At 32.4% G+C, this 27,036-nt stretch overlaps 1 protein-coding gene and 1 long non-coding RNA gene across 4 annotated transcripts in view; one reads left to right on the top strand and one right to left on the bottom strand.

Moving 5' to 3' along the window:
• Window positions 1-27,036, bottom strand: part of LOC118195157 (protein turtle-like) — a 1,209,650-nt gene that overhangs the window by 651,049 nt on the left and 531,565 nt on the right. The gene's annotated exons all lie outside the window — the stretch shown is intronic.
• LOC118182891 (uncharacterized) overlaps window positions 1-27,036 on the top strand; it is a 66,521-nt gene that overhangs the window by 38,905 nt on the left and 580 nt on the right. The gene's annotated exons all lie outside the window — the stretch shown is intronic.

Here is a 27,036-nt window from a genome sequence, read left to right as displayed (position 1 = left end):
ATTCAAAATATCAACACGAATTTAAATAATTCATCTACAGAAGTTGAAACCAAAAGACAGATTGAAGGCAATGTAAAATTGCCCAAACTGTTAATTCACAAATTTTCCGGAGATTATAACGATTGGATGAATTTTTGGAATTCATTCAAGGTCACTATTCATGACAATGTTACACTTTCGAAGATAGAAAAATTCAATTATTTGAGAACTTATTTATGTGGAAACGCAGCATCAGCCATAGAAGGTCTCTCAATCTCAGAGGCTAATTATGACTCTGCTATAGACATTCTTAAAAATAGATTCGGCCAAAGTGACCTTATTATCAATACACACATTTCTAATCTCTTAAATTTAAATCCCGTTCAAAGTTCAAGTGAAGTGGCAAAATTGCGAAAACTTTATGATACAATTAATGTTCAAGTCAGAAGTCTTTTAGCATTCGGTGTGAAACCAGAAACATATTCCAACATGTTTATTCCAATTTTGATGAAAATTGTCCCGAACGATATAACTTTAGAATTTCATCGTACAAATACTGAAAATCCTTCAACCTATGATTTAAACAAATTTCTAGACTTTCTCCGATTAGAAATAGAATCGCGAGAAAAGATTAATTCGTTATCCTTCCCACGCAAGTCAAACCCGGAAATGAAAGGTATTAACAGATATCCACCGACGCTGAAACATAAACAAACTGTGACTACACATGAATTTATGGCAGCCGCGTCATCAAATCGAAACTGCATTTTTTGTTTTCAAAACCATGACTCAGAGTCCTCTTTATGCCTTACAGTTAATGAGAAGAGAGATATTTTAAAAAAACAAGCGCGTTGTCTGCTTTGTTTGGCCCCTAAACACAAAATCTCACAGTGCCGGCAACGCCAAACTAAAGTTTGTAAAATTTGCAAAGGTAAACATTCAGAAGCCATATGTTTTAAATCCAGTTGGATAGTTAAAAATACACCAAGTGGTAAAAAGGATAGTATATTAATTTCGAAAAATGATACACAAACTATGGAACAGAAAGAAGAAATTGTTTCGGCCGTTTCACATAATGCAAATAATACAATTCTTTTACAGACTTGCACGATAAAAGTTAAAACAGCTAAGGAAAAGGTGTTTGCCAGACTTCTCTTGGATAGTGGAAGTATGAAAAGTTTTTGTGCTCGCGAGTTAGCGGACAGGTTAAACCTCGAAGTCATAAGAAAAGAAAAATTGACTGTCTACACTTTTGGGAATACTTCTCCCATCCAAAAAAATTATGACGTAGTTAAATTAACTTTAGAACATAGAAGTTCTCCCGATTCTAGAATAGAAGTTGAATTATTAGTAACTGATCATATATCAGGTGTAGATATTCCACCTCCTAAATCAGAAGAAATTAAGCAAAACAGACAATTAAAAAATTTGCTGCTCGCAGATTTTCCCGACTGTAAAAAACCCATTGCCATTCTAATTGGTGCAGATTATTATTACAACATAGTAATGGGACACGTTAAATACTTAAGCAAAAATCTTGTTGCAGTGGAAACTATTTTCGGCTGGTGCCTACATGGACGAAAAGGTGATGATGATGTCTCTTTAGCTTTCAATGTAGTTGTAGGGGAAGATTTGATTTCCAAACAAATAACAAAATTTTGGGACTTGGAAAACTCAGGACTTATTGATAAGAGGGAAAACTTCGATTCAACTGAAAATTAAATTGTCGAATATTTCGAATCAAATATAACATATGAAAATTCTCGCTATAAAGTTAGATTGCCTTGGAAACATGACACATCAAATCTAAATAATAATAGGGAAATCGCAGAACAAAGATTTCATCGACTTAGAAAACGATTTAAAAAAGATCCTAATCTATTTTCCGAATACAGGAACGTATTAAGAGATCAGTTAAAACAAAATATTATCGAACCAGTTTCAGAAATTTCAAATGAAGAGGATGTCGTGTTTTACTTGCCACATAGGGAAGTTATACGCGAGTATCGAGCTACAAGTAAATTACGTATTGTTTATGATGCATCATCGCATGCCCCAGGATCCATTTCTTTAAATGACTGTCTACATGTTGGGCCAAATTTATAGCCTGAAATATTCGAAATATTGTTAAGATTTCGGTATAATCTAATAGCCTTCACCGCAGATATAAAACAAGCCTTTTTACAGATTCTCATACATGAAAAGGATCGAGACGCAACCAGGTTTCTGTTTTCCGATTTCCCTAATGATGAAACCATTTCTCCTGACATATATAGGTTCACTAGAGTTTTATTCGGAATAAATAGTAGTCCATTTCTACTAGCCGCTACCATTAAACATCATCTGAAAAAATATAATAAACTTTATCCTACAACGGTTAACTTTTTGAATGAGAACGTATATGTAGATGATGTGATTGGAAGCCAACCAACGATCAATGAAGCATTAACTACGAGTCTAGTATCGGTCCAAATATTTAAGGAAGCAAGCATGCAGCTTCACAAATGGCATAGTAACTCGAGACAATTACATGAATTGTGGGTAAAAAAGGGTATCGTTCCAGATGAAAATCCTGAAGATTTTAATAAAGAAAATTTCCCATTTAAAGTCTTAGGTATGGCATGGGATAATTCAAAGGACTTACTATATTTTGATGTTCGGAACTTATTGTCTTTCACATCTAAACCAATAGAAACAAAACGATTTCTTCTACAAGTGTTGGGTCGGATATTCGATCCGATTGGAATTTTAGGACCTTTCACTGTTAGAATAAAGTGCTTAATACAGAAGATTTGGTTGTCACAAATAGATTGGGATGAACCGTTACCTGAAGATTTGTCCTCTGAATGGAGAAGGTGGTGTGAAGAGCTACCTCAAATGGCTGAATTCTCCATCTCTCGTTACCTTTTCATGCACTCGAACATTAATGTCGAAAATCTCGAACTACATTGCTTTTCAGATGCAAGTGTCAAAGCCTATGGTACAGTCGCATATTTACGTTTCACGACAGAAAATAAAGAAATCAAAACGGCCTTTGTCTCTTCTAAAAATAGAGTAGCCCCACTAAAATCCCTTACTTTATGGAGGTTAGAATTAATGGGGGCATTGTTATCAGTTAAGTTAGTCAGCAATGTTCTGAAAGCACTGAAATTGAGAATTCCGTGCTATTTTTGGACAGACTCAACAATTACTTATTTTTGGATCCAGAAACAACCTGAAGCCTTCAAACCCTTTGTCAGGAATCGTGTCGAAGAAATACAAAAATTGAGTTCACCTCAAGATTGGCATTATTGCCCAGGTGTCGACAACCCTGCAGATCTCGTATCTCGGGGAACAAATATTTCCAAGTTAATAAATGAGACCATTTCGACGCAAGGTCCCCAATGGCTTCAACTCCCTCACGAACTTTGGCCAAGATTAGATATTAAAGAAACAATAGATGAAAACAAGCTGGAATACCGAAAGAGATCCGGTGATATACATCAACTTGAATGTACAATCGAAAAAAGTGCAGATGATCTTTTCGACATATCAAAATATAGCAAATTAGAGAAGGCGTTGAGAGTCACTGCTTGGACAACACGTTTCATTAGAAAATTAAGAAGAACTAGCGACATTCAAGGAACTCTCACAGCTGAAGAGTTACAAGAAGCAGAAAATTTCTGGATAAGATCAGAGCAAAAGAAGTTTTTTGCCGAAGAATATGAATCCCTCAAAGAAGGTAATTCGGTTGGAAAAAATTCTCCTTTGTATAATTTTCTTCCTTACATTGATGAAAAGGAAATCATGAGGTTGAGAGGAAGACTGGAATTTTCTGACTTCAACTAGATAAGAAACATCCAATAATCTTACCTAAAAATTCTCGACTAACGATTCTGATTGTATGCAAAGAACATGAGAAGATAATGCATGGAGGAATTGCTGCGACTTTAGCTAAAGTCAGATCACGCTTCTGGATTCCTAAAGGACGACAGTTAGTCAAAAAAGCATTAAAAGGTTGTATAATTTGCTAAAAATATTTAGCTAAACCAGCAGACCAGATGACAGCACCCTTACCAAAGGATAGAATCCAAGAATAGCCTCCATTTGCAGTCTGTGGAATTGATTTCGCCGGACCAGTTTATGTAAAGAATTCTAAAGACACTCGAAAATCCTATATTGTTTTGTTCGTTTGTGCAGTAACCCGAGCTGTACACTTAGAACTTGTATCAGATATGTCAACAGAATCCTTTTTACTTGCATTTCGCAGATTTTTGAGCAGAAGAGGAAACTGCGTAATCATCTACTCTGACAACGCCAAGACCTTTAAGAGGGCAAAGAAAGAACTTGAGAATTTTTCGAAAGTTTTAAAAGATGACAAATTCAAGAATTTCATTGCCAAAGAAAGAATCCATTGGAAATTTATAATCGAACGAGCCCCATGGTGGGGAGGGTTTTATGAGAGACTTGTTAGATCTGTTAAAGAATGTTTAAGAAAAATCGTAGGAAAAGCATTGTTGACTTTCGAAGAAATGTCTACACTACTTGTCGAAGTGGAGTCAGTTCTTAATTCACGACCTCTAAGTTACGTTTACAACGACAATGACGAGCCACAACCGTTGACTCCAATGCACTTCTTAAACATTGGACAAACTGATTTGAAGTATCCTTTGACCGTTGCTAGAATCATAGGTAGCGAAACGACAAGAAAAACGCTGTTAAAAAGAAAGCGTTATCAAGAATTGCTGTTAAAACAGTTGTGGTGGAAATGGAAGCAACAATATTTATTAGATCTTAGAACTGCCCATTTCTTGAAGAATCCGCAACTTCAACCAGAACTAAAAGTAGGAGATGTTGTTTTAGTCGAAGGAGATAATAAAAACAAACTGTTATGGAAACTTGGTAGAATCATAAAAATTATTCCTGGACGTGATGGTAAAGTCCGATCATTCGAATTAAAAACTGGTAATGGGATTTTAAAACGTACTGTTCAACATCTATATCCTCTTGAACTTTAGATATTTTGAACTTTAACGATTTAGTTATGTTTTTTCTTTTTTTGTCTATTAATGATTAAATTGAATATCCTTAGTTAAGTTTGTTCAGTTAAGTGGAAAATATTTTAAAATTTAGTTCATTTATTAGTTATAACATTTATTATTTGATACCTGTATTGGAATTGAAGTGTTTGACTAATTAGTATTTTTTAATATTTTTATAGAATAGTGATTTATGTACTTGATTGTATGTATAACTGAGTTAGATGAACTCTTGTCAGAGTTCAGGTGGGGAGTGTGTTAAGGAATATTCTTTGATATCGCCAAGAGATGGCGTTAGGAGTCCATCTATTGGCTTACTTGACCTTTTCCCTTCTGAACACGTGACTTGAAAAAATATTCTTCTTCTTGAAGGTAGAATTTCGATGCACTACGCAATAGAAATCGATTTAGATTTAAGCTGGAACTATTCAGTTCTTGCCTCTTGAGCATTAAATATTCGATTCAGGCATTTTAGCCTACATTGTATATATGTAAATATTAAGTTTAATTAAAATTTATGGAAAACCCTCCAGACCATGCATCTCGTCCTTTGGATTATGAGTGATTCGACTTTGATATAGAACTTTCGTTACTTTAGTTTTTTGCATATTTCATTCATTTGTATTAACGTTATATTTTTTATTTTAATACATATTAAATAGAAGTATAGTATATATATAATTTATAAATTTGGAGTCTTTTTATTAAAATGCTGATTTTATACGAATTTTTTTGTAAACTTAGGCTTAACTGCTTAAAATGCGCGGGCCGGTAGTGACGCTCCGTTTCAGAGCGTTTGGTCCCGTGACTTAGTTTTATTTCCGGCGCGCTGGTCCTCAAGGGGTTAATGCAATTTGTGCCTTCTTTTTCCCATTTCTCTAAGCGAAGTGACGTCGTTGCACACCTTACTCTGTCGCTAGGAAGAGCGCAATCCTGTCTGTGTACGAACCTTTCATTATATAATATTCCAACGCCCAGGACGCTTTTTTCAGAAGAGGTCTTGTTAGCTTTGGGCATGACTTATGTAGTGTTCTATGACTTAGTTAGACCATGGTCATGTCCCATCTATACTTAGTCTATATTTTTAAGTTACTCAAATAGTAATTGCTGAAGTAATTTGATCTATAAAACATAAGGAACCGTTTATGAAGCAAGTCAGTGAGACATCTTACACAGCTTTAGAGAATATCTCAATGATAATACATCTTGATAGTGAAGTTTCTGTCATCCGCATTAATCTTTTCCACACCTTACCACAGAGTTAACATCTTTTCCACTTATTAATAACCACATTCGCAAGAGACCTTTCATTTATAATCAGGCTTTTGATAAGAAGCTAGAAAATGTTTCAGAATTTAAGAAAAGAAATACCCAATTTAACTATACTTTAAGGTATTAAATGATTGGCATTTTTTTGGGGGGGAGGTTGGAAAGAAACATATTTCATAGCAATAATGGTACTATTTTTAGTTATATATATAAGTTTCATCCCAGTAATACAAATTCATCAGAGTATCGAAATGACCTAATATATGTTTTTTTTTTTTTTTTTTTTTTTTTTTTTTTTTTTTTTTTTTTTTGCGATATTAAGGCTATTTTAATATGCAATGGCTTTCCATTGTCCTTTTATTTTCCAGATAATATTTCTTTGGTTAATATTTTCAGCATGTTCAAGGCTACGTAATATTTGCTGCTACAAAGTAACACCAAGATTCTTGAAGTTAAAGTTAGAAAAGCGAAGCCGAAATAATTTTTTTCGCAGCAATAGAACCCAGAATGAGTATTCCCGGGGTAAAATTAGTTAAAAAAATCTGATGCGTACGCCACATGACTTCCTTGTACGGAATATTAAATTATACGCATTTTTCTTGCATTTTATTTAAACTTATTAGTTAAACCTACTTCGCCGACAGCGCATAAACCACAATAGAATAAATGCATTCTTTGAAATTCACTTTGTTTACCATAGCGACACTCTGGCGCTAGGTTTTCTTAACAGCGTTATATTTCGTTCATACTATAACTCAGAATGCACAAAATTTACATCATTTAAAGAATTATCTAATCGTTGCCACATGTTCTATTCAAATACTGTAAATCTAGAACATAAATCTATTCAAATACTATAAATCTAGAACGATGTATAAAAGAAATAAGAAAACAAAACAAAAAAGAATCAGTTTTTCACAGACGATTGAGTATTTCTCATTCAATTAATTCAGTTCTCACTTCGCGAGAAGGCAAAAATACATAAAATCTTAAAATATCTATATTAAAAATTACGAAGTAAATCTCAAACGCTTATTTCCTCGAAAAAATTCCAGAAAGAATTAAGCATGATTTAATTGGCAATAATAAATGAATGCGTTATCTTTGTTGTTGCGAAGCTTAGTTTCTCTAGATTGGCAACAAATCCACTAGTCTCCTGTTTCAAATGTAAACATCAATGGCCGCCATTAAAAACAGGCTTAGCGGCAATTAAACAACTTTAAAATTGTTGATAATTTTAAAAATATTGCACACAGATTCACTAAAGGCATAAAATCCTTAACCGGAAGATAAAAACAACATAATTCAATCATTTTTAAAGCAAAAATGTGCAATTTACAAACATATAAGAGTAAAGAAACTGAGATCCCTGAGCCGGGTAATAGAGTGAATATATTTATAAATATATTTATATACGTTTGGTGCGGCCGATTGCAACCAAAATTCGAAGTGCACATCTACATGTTATAACACTCTTATATACAAATTTTCAACGCTCTGAGGCTACTCGTTTTTGAGTTATGCGAGATACGTACGTACATACGTTCGTACAGACGCCACTAAAAATTCTCTTCAGAATTCATTTTAAAGCAGTTTTATAATTTTTTTGAAGGAAAGGAGTATTTTATTCTGTCCTTACGTACAGATATCACGCAAAAACATCGTTAAATTGCATTCGATAGCGGTCAAAATGGATATTTTCGTTGAAATATGCTGCCTGAAACTTTTCGCGATTACAATACTTCCTTTTTACTTCGTACAAGGAAGTAAAAACAGTAAATAAAATTTTGTTAGGTATTATAATTCATCATAGTCAAGTCGAAATTCAAAATCTCTTTGAAAATTTCAAAACCACATGGGCCCACCAGCGGCCGAGCGGTAAAGTCGCTGAACACTGGTAGTTCGGTCCGAGGTTCGAATTCCACGAACGGGCTGGCTGCATGGGTGTTTTCGTGGTTTTCCCCATGTGTAACGTGTATACGAGCCAGTTTCCCTCAGAAAGTCCTCCACGAAAGGCATCCCTCCCTCTTAGGCAGATAGCCCTGGTGTGCTTTGCCATAATTAAATACACCACACCACATCAAAACCACATGGCAATTTTAATATGCTGCCTCGATTGTGGAGGTAACTTTGGGGAGGAACTACATGAAAACAAATTATGGTGAAAGTTGTTAAAATACTCTTTAAGAAAATATAAACTGTTTTCATTTTTAAATTTCACATAAATTTAAAATCAAAATCTGATGATATTGAATAACGACTTAGAAATAAGAAAATAAAAGACCTATGGCCTCTCCTTGTGATGCAATATCTTCAAACAAAATTTTAATAACAGTAAATTAAAAATATTTAAGTGTTTTTTTATGAAACGAGAACAGTTATGATATTTTATTTTCCTTCTTCATTCACTTCCCGGAGAAAATTTATTTCAAATAATACCAAAGAAGGAGAGCGCACTGTAGAGAAACTATTTCACACTAACTTTCTTCCGAGCGAAACATTTCTTCTAGACACGAATACTTTCCTCAGGTATCTTCTTCTTTCATCTTAAGTATTTTATAACGTTCTACCAAAAATATTTTTAATCTAATAATTCTAAGTATTTTTTTAACCTTATAAAGCTTTGATGTTGAACAAAAACGCTCTTTTAAAATTTCTCTGATTGAAGAAGCCTTTTTTCGGAAATGAAAATACACAGAAATTTATATGAAAGTTTATTTAAAGTAACTATTTTTGTATACTTTTCTGTGATTGCTTTGCCGAAGTAATCTTCAGCATACCTTCATACAAGGATATAGCAAGCGAAAAAGGAGATACTTTCGTTATAATTTTGTCTGGAATTCTATTTTATGACATTTCGTTTTCCTTTAAGTGTATGATTTTCAAGAGACCTATTATTGCAAACAAGATGGATAAGTTGATAAATGCTAATTTCCATAAAATCACGCATTAGAAATACTTCTTTATTGACGTTAGAAGACTGTATTTTAGGGTCAAAATGAGTCCTAATTGTTTTATTGAGTATTTGTTTAGTAAACTTATAAGGTATTTCTCCCACCATCTTAGCATGCCTTCGTGGTGGTGTTGCCTGCACACTGGGCGCGTATTCCAGAGGCCCACAGTTCGATTCCCGGTGAACCAACGCGTTGCTAATTTTTCATCTTGCCTCATTTCAAAAATAGCTAATGTCTCTGCAAACTTAAGTAAGCAATGTGGACCTATAAAGTATTTTAGTATTGAAAAAAGAGACTGAGAGCTAAACCTTAAAAATATTGTAACATCCTAAGACACATATCTCCTGTTTCATCTGTAATTTCCCCATTAACATCGATGATACCAATGATAGAGTCCTTTTACCGTCTTTATCATTACTACACACAATGCTTCATTCATTATCTCCTTAAGAAGTAACTTATTGCAGCTTAACTCCTTTTCATCTGGAACTAAAGCACATTAGATGTCCTATAGGCTTATCTCTAATCTTCTCCTTATTATAACTTCCAGATCGCAATACAGGATCCCACTGTCTAACTAGAAGCGCCGTAATCTCTGGTTCTCGTTAAATATGAATTATCACAATATACGAATTATATATGGAAAATGGGATTAAATGAGATTATAAGGATATACTATTCTTGCATTGAAACAAGAATTCAGTGGTATCTTTATTCTTCTATTCATAACTTTTTCTAAAAGAAACTAAAGTATTTTTATCTGAATTATGCAAATTGCAGTACAGTTTCATTCTTCAAAGATATAGAAGGAATTAAAAAAGTTAATTCACATTTTCAAATGCTTTCACTGAAAAATATCGGTAGCAAAAAATTAGTTTTTGAAAATAATAAAATTTACTTAAATACTATATAATTTATGTTTCTTCAACACTCGCAATTTTTGTAGTCATATAGTTGACGAAAAATGTGCACTGCATAATTAGTGTATATTCAAAATGTGCACTGCATAATTAGTGTACATTCAATTAGTGTATATTCATAGTCAACCAGTCAATAAATAGAAATTTAATTTATTTCTAGGATAGAAGCAAAAAATGTATTATAATTGGGACTCGGACCATGATTCTTCAATTTTAATAGCTTACACTATATCATTTTTTTTCTAGAGATTTAATTTCTACCATTACGTAAAGCTATTTCAACTGTCTGCGAACGTCACGCTCTAATTAATTTCTCCTAGAAATACGCAGTAAATTAATGTTTAAAAAGAATTATTTATTCTTTGTAACAAGAAAATCTCTGCTAGCTTTACTGATTAACTATTGAAACTGATTACTGATAACTTGAAAACTTTGCCAAACACATTGAGCACAAAAAAGACTTGTCAGGGTTTTACAGGTTTTTCCCCTTCTCTCTCTTTTTAAATAAATGGATTTCTTTGAAACAGAGCTTTCATACACAACAGGGAGACATTGCACCTGCTGGTATTTTTGTGCTTCCTTGAGAGGATTCGAACCCCGGAGAAGATATGGCTATTTGTACGTGATTAGCATTGTATTCGTCACAGGAAAACTAAAAATTAAAAGCCTTTTCGAGAAGTTTAGCGGTAGGGACAGAAGGGTGTGAGACAATGGGATCCTTTCTCGTAGGTCTCGCTAAAGACCATTGTAAAGGGTGTCTGGCCAGAGCCCTATGCTTGAATAGCCAGAATTAGCTGTCGGCTTTGAAATCAACAGCATTGCATTTGTTAGCAAGTTATCGAAATCTCACGTTTTCATGTTATATATTCTTATTCAAATAAACCTTTAGTTAATCAGAATTAGTTGTGTTCTTCGTTCTTTATCATCGTTCTGACGTTAATTCGTTTTGGCAATTATGTAGGCTGCAAATCCAGCAGACATAAAGCCTCTGAATGGTTGTTCTTATGTAACCAAATACCTGAGTTATAAAATTATAACAACTTAATAATAAATATATTATTCGAAATAAATATATATCGAAGTCTGTTTAAATATGAAAGCAAAAGCTCAGGAGTGTTCCCCACCAAAATTAGGGTCAGCTGTATAGTTAATGAAGTGTGACTGCACCTGTACAACTGGAGAGACATGAGGTATATATTTCGGAAGCAGAAGAGATGAAAAATTAACAACGCCTTCGCCGGGAATCGAACCACGGACCTCTGGAATAAGCGCCAGCGTGCAGACAACCACACCTCGAACGCATGCCAAGAAGGTGGGAGAAATACCTTATATAATCCCCCTTTTACAGGGTGACTGGGGATTTTAGGGGATCCAATGACCAAATCATGGGTGAGCAGAATCATCCTCCACAAGCCTTTCAGTTCGGGCGCCACTGTAGAGACATTACGTAATTTGGAAGCAGGGAAGATGAAAAATTAGCAACGCCTTCGCCGGGAATCGAACCACGGACCTCTGGAATACGCTCCCAGGTTGCAGACCACCACACCACGAAGGCATGCCAAGAAGGCCAGAGAAATACCTTATACAGCCATTGGGGTAATTCTATTTGCTCCGCCCACTTCTTTCTGGCTTGCAATAAAGAAGCAACAAACTTGCTAACTACTACAATGGACAATTAATATTATGGGCACATGACAATTTTTATCATTCTACCAGCTAAGGATCTAATATGAACACTGAAATTCGATGTAGGGCTTCGGCCCAGAAACCCGCTTTACGCTTTTTGTGGCCTGAGGCAGCAAACGGCATCAAGGGAGAGGGGGAGATAAACTTGCAATTTGATTTTTCAGATTCTGTCTCAAAAGGAGTTTTCGCATTCTCCATTGCCTGTTTTCTTAGTGTATATAGTTAGCACGTTCAACTAAGGGGTTTTCGTATATCGACGGGATTTTAGTTGATTATCTCACTTTCTGCTCCGATAAAATATATATATAAATATATTTCCGATAAAATATATTTACGAACGTAACTTTAAATTTAACGTAAATCTGTTTCACCCCAGCAAGAAACATGACCTAAAATTGGAAGTGATAGCTTCAAAAAAGAAAAATATTTACATGGATGTTATGGCATGTATTTGGCAGCTAATGGAGTTAATACGATGATTCATAATCATCTAAGAATATTCATTAGCAGGCGGTGTGCAAATGAATATTCTGTATGTAGCAAGCTTGTACGGTTTACGAAACTTTTTGTTTATTCATGTTGTATTAATGATCCAAAATATATTAGTTGGATTTTTTATAATTAGTAAGAAAATACAGATATAAGAATTATGAAGTAAATGAAATAGATATAGGATTAGTATGAATTACATTTATATTGCTAGGTTAATCACGTAATCACCTTCTACTTATAACTACAACCATAATGTGGAAGATAAAGATTCTATGAACTGCCGAATGATAGTATTCTGAGAACTTGCAAATCGTCTGATTACGTTTCAGATAAATTAAAGGTCGTACATCTCGTGGAATGGAAGAACACATGGATGAAGTATATTTTAGTAATGCAACGGCGCGTACTCCAAAATTAGAGTGAATAAAGCGTGCATGCTTGTAATGACAGACACTAAGTGCACTTAAAAGACTTCTGTTTATAAATAATTTAGGATGAGGGCATTGTAAATAGGGGGTCATGAAAACAACTTCGACAATAAATCAGCCCTAAAGGCCTATCCTCTCAACCAATCGAAGCGGAATTTCAGATATTGTTATTTGAAGGTATCAGCTCGAGATTGTTTGATGTAAAACAATAGACTGTCACAAATAAGGTTACAATGAAACACTTTCGAAATTTCTGAATAGTGAAACCCTCTTTTTTCTGTGCATTAAGAATTCATAAATGGCGTTGAAATGATACACGTGTGACAAAAATTGGCAGCGTAAAACATTTAAGTAGAACAGAGTTGTGTTGCAGGCAAACAAATTATACTTTAAACAAGCTTTAACATATAATAATTTGAACTGTCTCGTTGAATAACTGAGAATAACTGGTGTCAGACAACTATATTAAAATAAACACGCATAATATATGAAACCGGAAGACTGGTGATTGCAGTAGAACTAAATTATAAATTAATAAATTATGTAAAGCAAATTATAATTATTCAAACTCAAACTTATATGGTATTTCTCCCACTTTTCTAGCCTGCCTTAGTGATGTGGTGGTTCTGCACGCTTGAAAATATACATAACCCTTCATAACACCAGGGAAGATAATTCTCAGAATTATGAATCCAGTCACCAGTTCAAATAAAACAATATATCCAATCGTATAATTCCAATACACGTAAACAATTAATTCCACAATTAGACCGCAATAATTTCACCACGTTTGTTTTAGAAGCTCCATGTTCTCCCTAAAGATCCCATTGGGGAACATGAGAGTTCACTAAAATAAACATAAGCAAAAATTGACTATTAAAAAACACAGTTATTAATACTTGGTTAATATAAGCTTAAGTAACAGAGATAACTTGTTCGAGGTCCCTACCACATTTTCTCTTAAATATAATCATATTTCAAATTGCTAAAAACATATTTTTCTTTCGGAGATTAAATATTTCTTTTTTTAATAGTGTCAACCTTTAGAAATTGAATGCAGGAATCTTCTCAATGTAAAAACTGTAAAAAGTACTATTTTCATGAACCATCACGCATTTTTGAATTATTTTTAAAGGGACATAGTTCCAGGCTGTGAAGTTTAACCACATTAGTCGATAAGACTCCGACAACAGTCGAGGGGACAAGCAGATGGGCATTTACCTAGTGGACAAACTATCCGGGGACGATGAAATGGACTGAAACTAGCAAAGACAGAACTGGTGGTTCAAATAACGGATGAAAACATAATTGATTTTTATGTTTTCTGTTCCAAAACCTCTAGCATTCAACACAACGGTGATATAATAAAATGCGCTGAACACTATTTTTCCATCAGCTGGATTTGACTGGATATCATGCCTCACTATGATCGTTTTTTAAATGGTGAAGAATATAAATAAGTATCCCATATTTCCTGTGCTTACTTTTGTCTGTATGCGATTAGCAAAGTCCAGCTAATGTTTGGAAGATCTGAGATTCGTATCTCCGGAAGGGACACGTGAGTTTTCATATTTCTTGTTCCGAAAGCCTTAGAGCTCGCCAGCGGCCGAGCGGTAAAGTCGCTGAACACTGGTAGTTCGGTCCAAGGTTCGAATCCCGCGAACGGGCTGGCTGCATGAATTTACATAATTTTGGGTAGATAAACGCATTATACGTTTTTCCGACAATAATATACATATGTTTATGAGTCATATAGCATGCGGAATAATCTGTACATCTTTACTCCTTTTGAAGTTTCACTTAATGCGATATAATAGCATTCGGTCCTCATTATCTGTGTTAGATATATATTTAATATTTACGTTTCACTTTTTCTTTTGCTTTATTTAATTTCTCACTGTTTAATTTTAAGCTATGATTTTTTACAATAATCTTCTTACTGGCAACATACTTTATTTTACTATTGAGTTTATGTGAATGGTAACAGATGTTCATGTCTATGCTTTACAGTAGAATAACTTTCTCGGCCCCACTGTGCTGCAGGCAATCTTTCTGTTAAAGAATTTCATGTTTTAGAATATCAGTAAAGTTTTTATACAAAGCTGATGCTTTTTAGTTCAAGGCAACTATTTGATGAGGCCGCAGATGAGGCATTTAATCACTAGTAAAATACAGTATGTTGCCAGTAACAAGGTTATTGTAAAAATCATACCATAAAATTAAACAGTGAGAAAATAAATAAGATAAAAGAAAGAAAGAAAAAAAAAAAAAACGCAAATATTAAATATACATCTAACAAACTGATATAAATTAGATTTTATGCAGTGATATATTGTGTCTGTTGTTTACTTCTTTTCGAATTTCTTTAACCAATGCATTGTAAGCTTCAAATAACAGATCCATTTACAGTTAGAAAAAGGATTTAGGATAAATTACGATACTAGAAGCAACAAAAACTGAAGAATTGCTTCAACAAATTACCAATCAAAGAAGAAGCAAACAGCTACTTTTAGTGAGATTAGAGCATACATTCTGAAGGGAGAATAAAAGTGCGTAATGTCCGGTAGACAGCAAAAGAAGCAAAATAACAACAAAACGCGATAAAGATGGGGAACACGGCAGGAACCACAAGGGATGCTCTGCGAAGTTAATCAAAACAACTTTGTACAATCGAGTCTGTCACTAGCCTGCAACAGTGTCTTCCATTTCTTTTTTCGCAGTAGCAAGGCAAGTTGCTTTTCCCCATAGAGTGAACAAAAAAGAAAAGAAAGATGTGTTTATTTTTAGCAGATGCAATTTGGATTGCGTGGGGCATTTTTTGTATAATTTCTGATCTTAAGAGTTTAATGTTGCAATTATCTAGCAAAGTTCTTTTTTTCTGGTCTATTATTTTCAAATATTCATCGGCAAGCAACAGTTTAATGTAATGCACAAAGTTGTGGCAACAAATCATATCCTTAACAGGTACATTTTGATATTTCATGTTTCCTTATTATTATTATTTCCGTGAGAATAATTTGCCCATTCAGGAGGTTATTGAAATTATATTTATACGAAAGTTGTTATGTTATAGAAAATTGTCGCATTCCCTCATGCGTCGTAGCAAGATTACTTTAAATTTATTTATTGCAATATATTATTATTAACAGTAGAGATAATATTATTTTTCATGCTAGTCAAATTGTCGTAAGTGATATCTATTGTAGTCATCTACACGAATGTGACTAGACATTTCGAACAAACAACGAACTCTCGTTAATAGTTTCGGTCTCATACTCTTGAAAGTTGAAGTATGATCGAAGTATTGATTTGGGAGTAAGATTTCCTGCTTCACCAGATATGGCTGGCTTTCCAAATATTTCGGGTGTTCCTACATGTGAACAATTTTCGAAGGAAACGTTTTTCGTTAAGATAATGTGATTCAGGATGCTAGAATTTTCATAAATTGTCATGATGCCAGTTTCAGAAATAGCGTTATATTTAAAGTGAGAGCACGCTAGGTGCAATGTATTGCTTCTAAAGGCACATTTGTTTGAATAAATCATATTAATTGTTTGGTTATTAACGTTTTTTTTTATTTCTATCAGAATTTGATAATTATCTCCCTTATTTCGCGGCACTTAAAATGCTAGCTTAATATTTTATCTCCTTTCCCTTTTTAACAGAAAAAAGATGTGTTTTTCATTTTGACACAAATTAATGAATTTTTTTGAGCAATGAGTCAAAAAACTATAAACTATAAAATGCATCAAACTTTGAAAATATAATCACTTACAAATACCTAGATTTGTTTTTTTTTTCACTTTCTTATGGCTATTATTACAATAGTGTGAAAAACTTCTATGTATGTTAATTCTTTTATCTTAAAGTTCCATTTAATGCATTTTTTAAAATTCAGATTTAACGATGGGGATTTAACGAATCCGAAAATTTTCATTTCGATAAGATATTTTGCACAATATTTATTATTTACGCAATATTAATTAGGTGAAAATAAATTTAATTAAATAAAATTTAATTGAATACCTATAAAAACTAAGAACATTCATTGTACAGAGAAGCGCTGCACGGACAAAATCTACTACTAGTCTATGAAATCACTCCTCTTTTTTTTTTTTTTTTTTAGGATGGAATGGTAGCCTATGTCCCAGTTTGTATATGTCCCAGTTTCGTATATGCGGAAAACAGTGGTATGACTCATGTGCAGATTCCAGCCTCTCCATTTAAGAGCATTTAAAAATTGAAAATGAGTAGAAATTTAATGCAATTTAAAAAGCTTAGTAGAATTTTTAATTTATAGATTTATTTAACAAAGGTAATTAATAAATTAAGCTTTTTTTAAAGTTTAACTGATCATTTTTCATGAAAAATACAGTCTAAAAATTATTAGAAAAAGGTAGATAAATAACTGCATGAGATTACCTCTGTAAAAATTGCTTAGTTAATGATGAAATTATTTTCTTTCACATTTGTTAATCTGATATTATTTTAATGAAATTTACATACTGTTTTGTTTCCATTTATTCTGAAAGTGTCATTAGCATCTTTAACATTTGTATGCATAGCGTGCAATCAATGTTTTGGATATCGATTTGTTAGTTATAACGAGTCAATTTCATAATACGTCACTATGCAACTTGAAAAATGCATGTATGCGATGTTATCGTTATGTGATGATTTGTAGGTACTTTATATTTTACCACGATGTTTTTAAACTGCGAAGTTTTTGAACCTCTTTACTTTCGACCACGATATTTTCTTATTGCGATATTTTCTTCCACGATATTTTGCATCAAGACGTTTTCTCTTTGCGTTGTTTTCTCCGCGACGTTTTTGTCTGCGATGTTTTCGGCTGTAACCAATCAGGGAAACCTGTGGCTGGCTTCACACGTTGAATTGATCTCCTTTATTGTGAAAATTAAAGAGCAGAAACCGTTAATTTCGTTCATCCCTGTGGATAATCTGTAGCCAATCAGAGAAGGTAAATTTACGCATGAGTGAATCTGAAGCTTACTTCGCAGAGAGATTCTCAATCATGCGTCAGTTCGTGTATCTTTCAATAGGTTTGCCCGGTTCTTTGCAAAGTTTTATAAAGACTGAAAGGATTTTAAGGAAAATCCTTGTACCAGGTTTTGTGAAGCAGCAATGTGTGCATGTCTGGCAAGTTAGGTTTATGCTACTTGTGACCGCAAAGCTTTCATGTGAACGTTCTTTATGAGTTAAAGTTCCTTGTGGAAAGATTTACTTCAAATCTCAAAGAATATTTATGACAATAGTTTCACTGAGAAATAAGGACATTAAAATACAATGATCAGATTGTTCTCTAGGTAGATTTGTGGAAAACCAATTCGAGTGAAAAAGTATCAGTTTGCATTTACATTTACTTTTGATCAAAACTGGGACTGAGATGAGCAAACTCATTCATTCATTCATGATGTCTTTTTAGATATGATTAATAGATTAATGGCAATAAATTTACTAATAATTAGATTTGAATTAAATTCTGGCCTTTATTTCTTGGCTCATATCACAATGTTTACTTAAATCAGAAAGTTATGCAAAATTAATAACATGCGATATACTTAAAAAGCACTAGGTTAACCTTAAACGTAAGTGTATTACCACGCCACCGTTATGTCTTAGTATTAGTTAGTGCTGTGCTTATGAGCAGCAATAGTTATTCATTGTGGTTATAATAACTACTTTATGACCAATACTCAAGCAGACCAGGTGTTTAGAATTTAGAATTTATAGCTTAGTTTGTAATTAATTGAATATAACCTATCAGCACAAATAGATGCATTTTGTAATATTGTTTATACAATCAGTCAGTCATTTTTAGTTTATGACAACATTTTAATAGTGCTAGCCAGATGTGGCTGAATAAATGTTTATTGAAATTTTAATTTGACTAGCGTTTGAAGATGAAATAGTTTTTCCTGATAATATTTCGTCAGGTAGACTATGGTTACCCGTTACGTTAAATATTCAGTTTAATCTCACAAAAGTCTTAGCATGAGCTATTCAATTACCAGATCCAAGCCGTTAATATTTCTTTAATTTCACATGCATTTTTATACCTGTGTTTTCTTACTAACCTCACAATATAGTAATCGATGATAGCAAAGACAAGCGTTTCTTCGAAAATGCTATTCAGTATGACAGCATCGTGTCATAATACATATTCAGAATTTAAACATCAACAATTTGTTTAGGGTAAGCCTCCTCGTTTCAGTACTTTTTAATCATTTTCAACTACGAGGTTAAAAAAAATTAGCCTAGCCGAAAATAAGCACTTAAAAATAATTAACAGTATATCAATGAAATAGAAGTAAAAAAACGGAGCTTCACAGTCAAACACTCTGCTTTAGTATAGTTGAAATTTATGTATTTAAATATATCTCATAAACGTAACTTCTTAACTGTCTACTTACTTAATATTCGACGAAAACACGTAAACAGAAAGAGCTTCGGGAGCTTCTGTTTGCTTTCAACTAACGATGTTATTTTACGTTCTGAAACTTTTCTCCTAGGGATTAAAATAGAGATTAAAATGCAACGACTGTTTCTCGAATAAGGATTACTACATAACAGCACAGCTGGTGTATGTTACAGAAAAACAGAAATAAGAGAGATGGAGTCTTGTGCATACAAATCACGTAGAGAATGCGATGAGATTGTTAAAGAAGATGGTATGTATGTATGGTAAAAGAAATGGTAACGCTGAAATATTTAAACAGGAAAAAGTAGTCAACGCTACAGGTTTTATGAAAGTTTTTGTTGCGTTTATGCATGTATACGAGGCCATCTAGGCAGCGCGAATTAAAGAATGGAAGTATGGAATTTACTGAAAGCGGCGAGTATATGATTCACAGATAAAACTGTAATATATCTAAATTTACATATTTTCATTGATAAGGTTTTATAGAAAAAGAAAGATTGTCGCTACAATATCTGAGAAAAAGTTGCTAAATGCGTCAACAGTAGCTGTTAAGATATATTTCAAGTTTTCTAATATGCTATTCATAAGTTGGTTGATCTTCTCGGGTCTAACATTTATGATTAATATTATTTACTCCAGTAATATGAAAATTAACACGAGTATGCGCACAAATTTATTTCGGCGGAAAAACACCGCATTAATTTATAAAAAACAGTCACACATCCGCTATATTCTTGCAAGTTTGTCCAATAACATGCTGTGTTTGGAGAGCATTATTCAGTTCACCTTCGACGAGGCAAGATGTCAAGTTCATATCCACATCAAATACAAACAGAGCAAATTAAATCTTTTCAGCTTATATTTAAGATCTACTCTATGTAATTGCTATTTCTATCATGTGAATATGATTATCATTTCTGACCATTGCGAGAAGCTGCTGTTAAGTAATTTCGCATTCTAACTTAACTCTGAGTACGGCTAATTGATAGCCTTATTCAGTATATAACTAAAAATTATTTCTATACATTTTTTCTGTAGACTTATGCTATTTTAATCAAAAAGCTTTAATTCAATCAAGTACGTTGAAAATGATTAAAGATCATTAAACACTGGAAATTGAAACTAAAGAATTCAAACTTGCAACTGGTATTTCTTACTCCAAAAAATATTCTTTTTAAAATGTTCTGTTTGTTAAATTAACTATCTATGATAAATGATTGATGCAAACATGAACTATTTCTAGGAGAAAGACTAACATGCTGTTTCCTTTGTTTCTTCTAGAAGCTATAACCCAGTTAATATTTTTTAGCTAATCAATTCTTCAGAGAACTAAAACTAAAATCGCCAACAAAATAGCAGTAATTGTGATTCCACTTGCTTCAAATCGGAGAAAACGTTTCTGCAGTCACACATTTTCCTAATTTAATAGACTAACAAAAAATTAAACTAAGCCAAACTTAAATTTATTAAAACTGAACAAAAATTTATATTCTAATTTTCGAATATAGCCTGAGCTTTGAAATATATTTCAGATTTAATACAGACTTTTTATTAATACATTAACAACTGTTGATGTGAAATTGCATCATTTAAATCTTTGGGTATTGCCTCTGAGATGAACTCGCCGCATTTTAAATACTGTTTTCAGTTGCCTCTTTCATAAATTTTCAGTGAATTATGATTTAATTTGAATAAGCTCTCAGTTATTGTTCTAAGCAAGCGGTTAAAATCTGCAAATAAACAGCGCCATTTTTATTATACATACTATTTATGTTGATCTTAGTATGTTGATGTAGCAAAAACAATTGTACCCTTTACTAGATCCGCCTTTCATGTTTTCAGATAATATAAAAGCTATCATTTGAGCAAAATCAAATATTAAAGAGCTAAAATATCCACAGAAACTTTGTAGATTCTCTATATATCATGAAACATGTACTATCATACAACACTATCATAAATTTAAAAAATGGTTTTATTATTACTATCAGTATTATTATTTCTTCTGTTTCTTATGTGCAAAATTTGTTAATCTCTGTCTTGGACTTTTCAGCGGAAATATGGACATGTAATAAAATAAAATTTCATTTGGGCTGTTAATGTACAATTTAAGGTAACTTTTATTAATTTAAGGTGTATATTTTTCATTTTTCTCGGGACATCGGCCTCGGATAAAGATGTCACGAGAAATGTAAAATAAATAATTTTTTTAATATTTTTACTTCTGTTTATCAAATTTCTCATGTTTTGGTTATAGTTGTTTACAATTCTTTAATCATTTTTTGTTTTTCTGTTCTACTTTAATGTATCTAGAATTTAGATTTCTTATTTTTATATGTATTTATATATATATATAAGTTTTGAAAGAACGGTTTTATATAAGATTAATTTTTAAAACGAATTTTATAGTATTTTTCAGAGACTTTATGACAGAAGTTTGAGGAAAGCGCTATTGAGATTTTGTATTTTAATCGGCTTATAGACAAAAAAGAGCAAAGAACTTACTGGTTATTAGTATGTTGAAGAACTGGATTACTTGGATTATAGCAGAGCATGTGAGAATTTTTCTCATGCCTGCTGGCGAACGAATGTTCTAAAGGATTCGAGATTCATTGCTAGACGCTTAGATTAGATTAACTGATTATGGTAAAGTACTCAAAGGCTATTTTTCTGCGAAGACGATGATTTTGAGGAGATCTTTCTAAGAAAACTAATTCATAGTCTAGTTACGCACGGGAAAAACGAATAAAAACATCCCCTATCAGAAACCTGTTTCGCCAAGATTACATCCCGGCGGCTTAAACGGTGCAGGCCCATCTATTCGGCTTCTGTTGGGCTAGCTACTAGTTTGAGGCAATTAAAACCATGATGGGTAAACTATGAAGAGGGATGTCCTTAAATTAACTTCAAAATGCAGTAGTGGGCGAATTATGTGCAGTCAAAATGCAGCGGTTGGAGAATAAGTAAGGCATATATAATTTCTCTGATATAATGCTTGTTTATTTAATCTTCTAATACTTCAGATGGATACCTGTTTTCCTTGCACAGATGTTATTTACTGGTCAACTGCTATAAAACTACCAAGGAATGATATTGCTTTATGTCTTGACCTCATTTCGTTCATTTCTTTTTCATTCAAAGAGACAATTCAAACAGATATTCAAAGAGAAAATGGTTTGTATTTAAATTATATGTTATACAAAGAAAGGCGCATACATAGATCCTAAAGACAAGGCTTTCAAAATTTCGAATCACAGTTTGAGTTCCAATACTTAAAATATAACTCAAAATCAGGAAGTATAACTGGAAGGAATTTGTTGAGAACATCAAATTCTGGTGGCTTGTGATTAGTTGATAGTACTTAAAAGTTAAAAATATAAAAGAATGTATAAATTGAAATTGTTTTTCCAAAGCAAACTGCGTATATATTTCTATAGTGAAAACAAAACAAGCTTTGCTTGAACTTTCTTCGAATAATACTTAATTTCATTTTTCAGTGCATTCTTATCCAGTTTCAGTCAGCTTTCCTGATAAAAAGCAAAACAAATTAAATTCCTAAAACGTCTGTAAAAGTAGAACAAAATCTGCAGTTATACAATAAGAATGACATTTACTGCTAATGAAATATGTGAAATTTATTCAGTGCTTTAAACTTAACTGTTTTTCTTCAAAAATTCAATAGAAACATCTGTCTATTTGCAGTCAAAACGTTAATAAAAATATGAAGTCTGAAAGCTTTCAGGTCTTTTTTAATTGTAATTCTTTTTTTATTGAAAACAGCAAATAAATAATACCTGACTCAAGGAATAAAACTTTTATAATATTTTTTATAGATTTTATAGATTATTATTAAATCATAACATATGAGACATAGGTCATTAATTTCTTTCACAATGATTAATTTGGAGGGTGATATTCATATAACCAATGGTAATTCTTGCAAAGTATTGCACTCAATAAAAGCATCGAAACTGAAAAGGTACATCAGAATCTCATCGACAATTTATTCTTTTTTAGAGAAAGCATTTATTTACTTCTTCTATTTCTTGCCTTGCATTATTTCTTCAAAAAGATATTAAAATTTAATTTTTAATATTTCACCCCCTTTACATAGTAGAATTCGAAAGAGAGAGTGGAAAATCTAATCCCTATCTTTTCCAAGCAAATTTTTATTTTTATACAGAAACCTCTTCTTTTCAGTATTCGTCGAAACTACCCATAATTCTCCTCACTGATGATTTATCGCTGCATAATACTGCTCGGAGGCTAAGTAGAACGGATCTGCAGGATATTTTTATTCCACCGGAAGGAAAATCAAATATTTGAATTTTCGATTGGAAGAGCGCAGAGATTGGGTTTCATTTATCGGGTATTCGCCTTCGTCTAATTAGTACAGAGAAGTACTTTCTAATCTCTAATGAGACACTGAGCGAGAGAAACAACATGAGAAAAGAACAGTAATAAGTAGGTGAATCTTTTAGAATTTGGATGACTACGGTAATATGGATTTGTTTTTGGAAAACCTTTCTTAAGCATGCAAAGTTAGAATTCCGTATTATTTTGCATACCATTTTTTTCGGTACTATTCGGTTTTGAGGGCCGTAAAAAAATTGCAGCGAAAATGTATGCGCAAAAGCGCCAAATCTAGCAAACGCGCCCATTTAACAGCGCGCCGAATCTAGCTTACGCGTTGATTTCAGATTGCGTAAGTTTATAAAGTTCTATATTTCTTAAGACGCCATTGACATACTAGTTTAATTTTTAAATCATTTTTTGATTTTAAATCCTTTTTTGATATCCTATGGATTTAACAATTTGGGAATTGCCCATGACGAAAAGTCGGCAATAGAATTTTGGGTAAAGTACAGATTCACCCACTGCTTGACGCGTTTTTAAGAATTGCACATACTCGGTATCCATGTGCACATCGACCTATTTTCACTTAAAAAAAATCCTAGAATTGCACAAAAATGGCACTGCTCACACCCTTGACTTTATCTATGTACACATCGACCTATTTTCACTTAAAAAAGTACAAGAAAATTGACAAAAATTCAATTATTTTTACACTTGTAAAAAGCGGCAAACAAATACGTGAGCGATTCTGCACTTTACCGAGAATATTTTCAAAGAAAAGGCATCATTCATTATAGAAAATTACGTTTGAACAACCAACGAGATGAAATTATGCTTTAGCGATAGTCGGTAGCGAAATAGCGAATAACTTATCCATTCAGTTATGTTTAGCAATTTTTATATAAATTATAAGAATGATCTGAAATAGTTATTTACTCTTATGCTTCCATTCAGTCATGTTTAGCCTTTTTCATATAAATTATAATAATAAAAAAGTATTATATGAAATTAAACTTTCATCTAAATTAAAACATCAATCTTAGATAGTTATTTACTATTATACTTCCTTTCTTGCCGCAATTATTAGGGTTGCCGCAATTATTTTTGGCAGTATTGGCATCAACAATAGTTTGGCGATTTTTTACGGCACTCGAAACCGAATAGTACCTTTTTTTCTTTTTTCGTAAACATTGCATAACGTTAAGTTCTATATAGTTGGTGTGTTTTTATTTAAAGAAAATCTGTGGCAAGACATAGCTTATATTTTGTGATATGTGTTGCCGCGTCAGTCTTGCATAAATCGCAAATGATTACGAGCATAAATATTTCGAATTTTATTAACAGAAGAATAGTTGTCTTGTGATATGCTTGAATTTGAAGTTCTCGGTATTTGTTACTTATACAGCCTCAGACTATCGCTAATTAAATATACAGTTTTTTGAAAATATATAACATTTTATTACTGTGAAAAGTTGTGAATCATTTATTTGAGAGTATTAAAACTGCTGGAAAGATCATTTGGTAAAATTTTAATTTGATATTAAGTTTGGTTCATGCTGTTTTCTTTCCGGATTACACAGGAAACGTTTACAGAAAATTCATTTCCAAAGGCTGGATTTTGTAAATAAATAAAATTATAAATAAAACTTGTTTCATATAATATTGGAAAATTAAAGCAAACGCATGCATGCAGCTGCGTAATATTTAAAAATGTGACGTGGTCAGGCATTACCTTAAGCCAATTCCATGTTTTAAATAATGACGAGCTTTAAGTAAAGTATGGCTTCAGTTTGGTCATTTGTAAACAAAATCTAATTTTCTGTTCGAGTAAATAGAAAGATCTCTAACACGAAATTTTGGGTAATATATTATTAGGCATAACTGGCCACGTATAAAAACAATATTTTCTTAATCCATATCAATATAATCAAACATGTGCCCCTTTACTTCTTTTCGTTAAAAATTGCATTTTATTGGGAACTGAATCCATATAATTTAATTGGCTTTTGATTAAAAAATTAAGTATTTATAATATATTTAAAATAAATACTTTGAAACGAATACCATAATTTAATTTTCTTCTTTTCTATTTCTAGATAATTAACAAATTTAGATTAATTTTGATCTGGGATATTTAGGCATTAGTAAACAATGCTCGTTAGTTTTTGGAATTACAGATCAATACTGACTACCGTGCGTTCAATATAAAGCAAAGCAACAAGTGTTTCCGAATTCGCACTTATGCCTGTCATTGTCAATAGTGCAAGAGGATAGCAAATGCATTTTTGTGTTACATGCCTGCATTACGAGTGTTTTGAAGTTCTGCAAAAGAGGGGCTGTTATAAAAGTCAGTCTCTTCTACGGCTGCCTATAAATAAATATCATATCTATACATATAACAAAAATATCCTATATATAACTATATCTAGATATAACAAATAAAATGTGCTGCATTATGACAGCCTAAGTTCTTATTATAGTGATTCTATATTTTTTCGCGGAAAAACATTTTAAGATTTCCAAGTAAAGTAACACTTCGTTATATCACGTAACAAAAAGTCAAATATATTTCCTCGATCACGATTGTATATGCATCATATATGCATATAGGTTTTTTAAATTCCAAAATTGAGAAGTTAAGGATCATATCATTGTTATTTTTATACGGAAAAGTGTTCAGAGGTTCAAGTAAAGTATCAATTCGGGTTTTTTAATTTAGCCCAAAACTAGCACATTGTTCCCATTCATATGAAAATTTTGATATTAAATTTGAAAAGTTCTGGATTGCATTTTAATGTAGTTTTTCACTAAAACCAGTTAAGGGCTTCAAGTAAAGTATCACTTTCGTTTGTCAATTACAAGTTCTTAATGGCTTCAAAAAGTAACATTCACGGTTGTCCAATTTTATCCAAAATTTGAAATCTATCATTTCAAGAACTTTTCAAAATTTCTTACCAAAATAAAACATCAAGGATAAAAATTAAATTTTTACTTTACAAATTTTTACGTTTGACTATACAAAGTGTTTTACTAGGATAATAGGTTATTAATAATGGAAAATTTCCCGTTTTCAGCTGTTGAATAAATATTACTCCCATTAAATGTGCAGCTGTCAATATTCTGTTTCCGACTTACATCTGTCGAAGTACGAGAGTAATGGGAGCAAAAATATAGCACTTTATCTTTTCAAGGCTGTTCATTTTTATTTTGATTGCTGATTTAATTTGCTAATTGCTGATTTAATTTACATAACCAAACGAGCGTATTCTCCAAAGTAAACCGCTTAAAATTCTGGTAAATTTTTAACAGTACTTTTCTATTAATTGTAATAATATTGTTTATTCATCTGTAGTTTCTCTCTTTCTTATGAGTACTGTTGTTTTAGCTGCGGTTTTGGTTGACTGTGCATGTCGTCCAAGGTTTTATGCCAGTTAAGAGGGAGTTTACTGTAATTCTTTAAAAATGAAAAATCAAGTAATTTAATTGAAAGCG

The sequence above is a fragment of the Stegodyphus dumicola genome, chromosome 9, assembly GCF_044657685.1.
Source record: "Stegodyphus dumicola isolate Sdum_Otavi_A_Nest chromosome 9, ASM4465768v1".
In the NCBI taxonomy this organism is placed as follows: Eukaryota; Metazoa; Arthropoda; class Arachnida; order Araneae; family Eresidae; genus Stegodyphus; species Stegodyphus dumicola.
The sequence above is the reverse complement of the archived record's forward strand: the minus strand, read 5'-3'. Positions and strand labels throughout refer to the sequence as shown.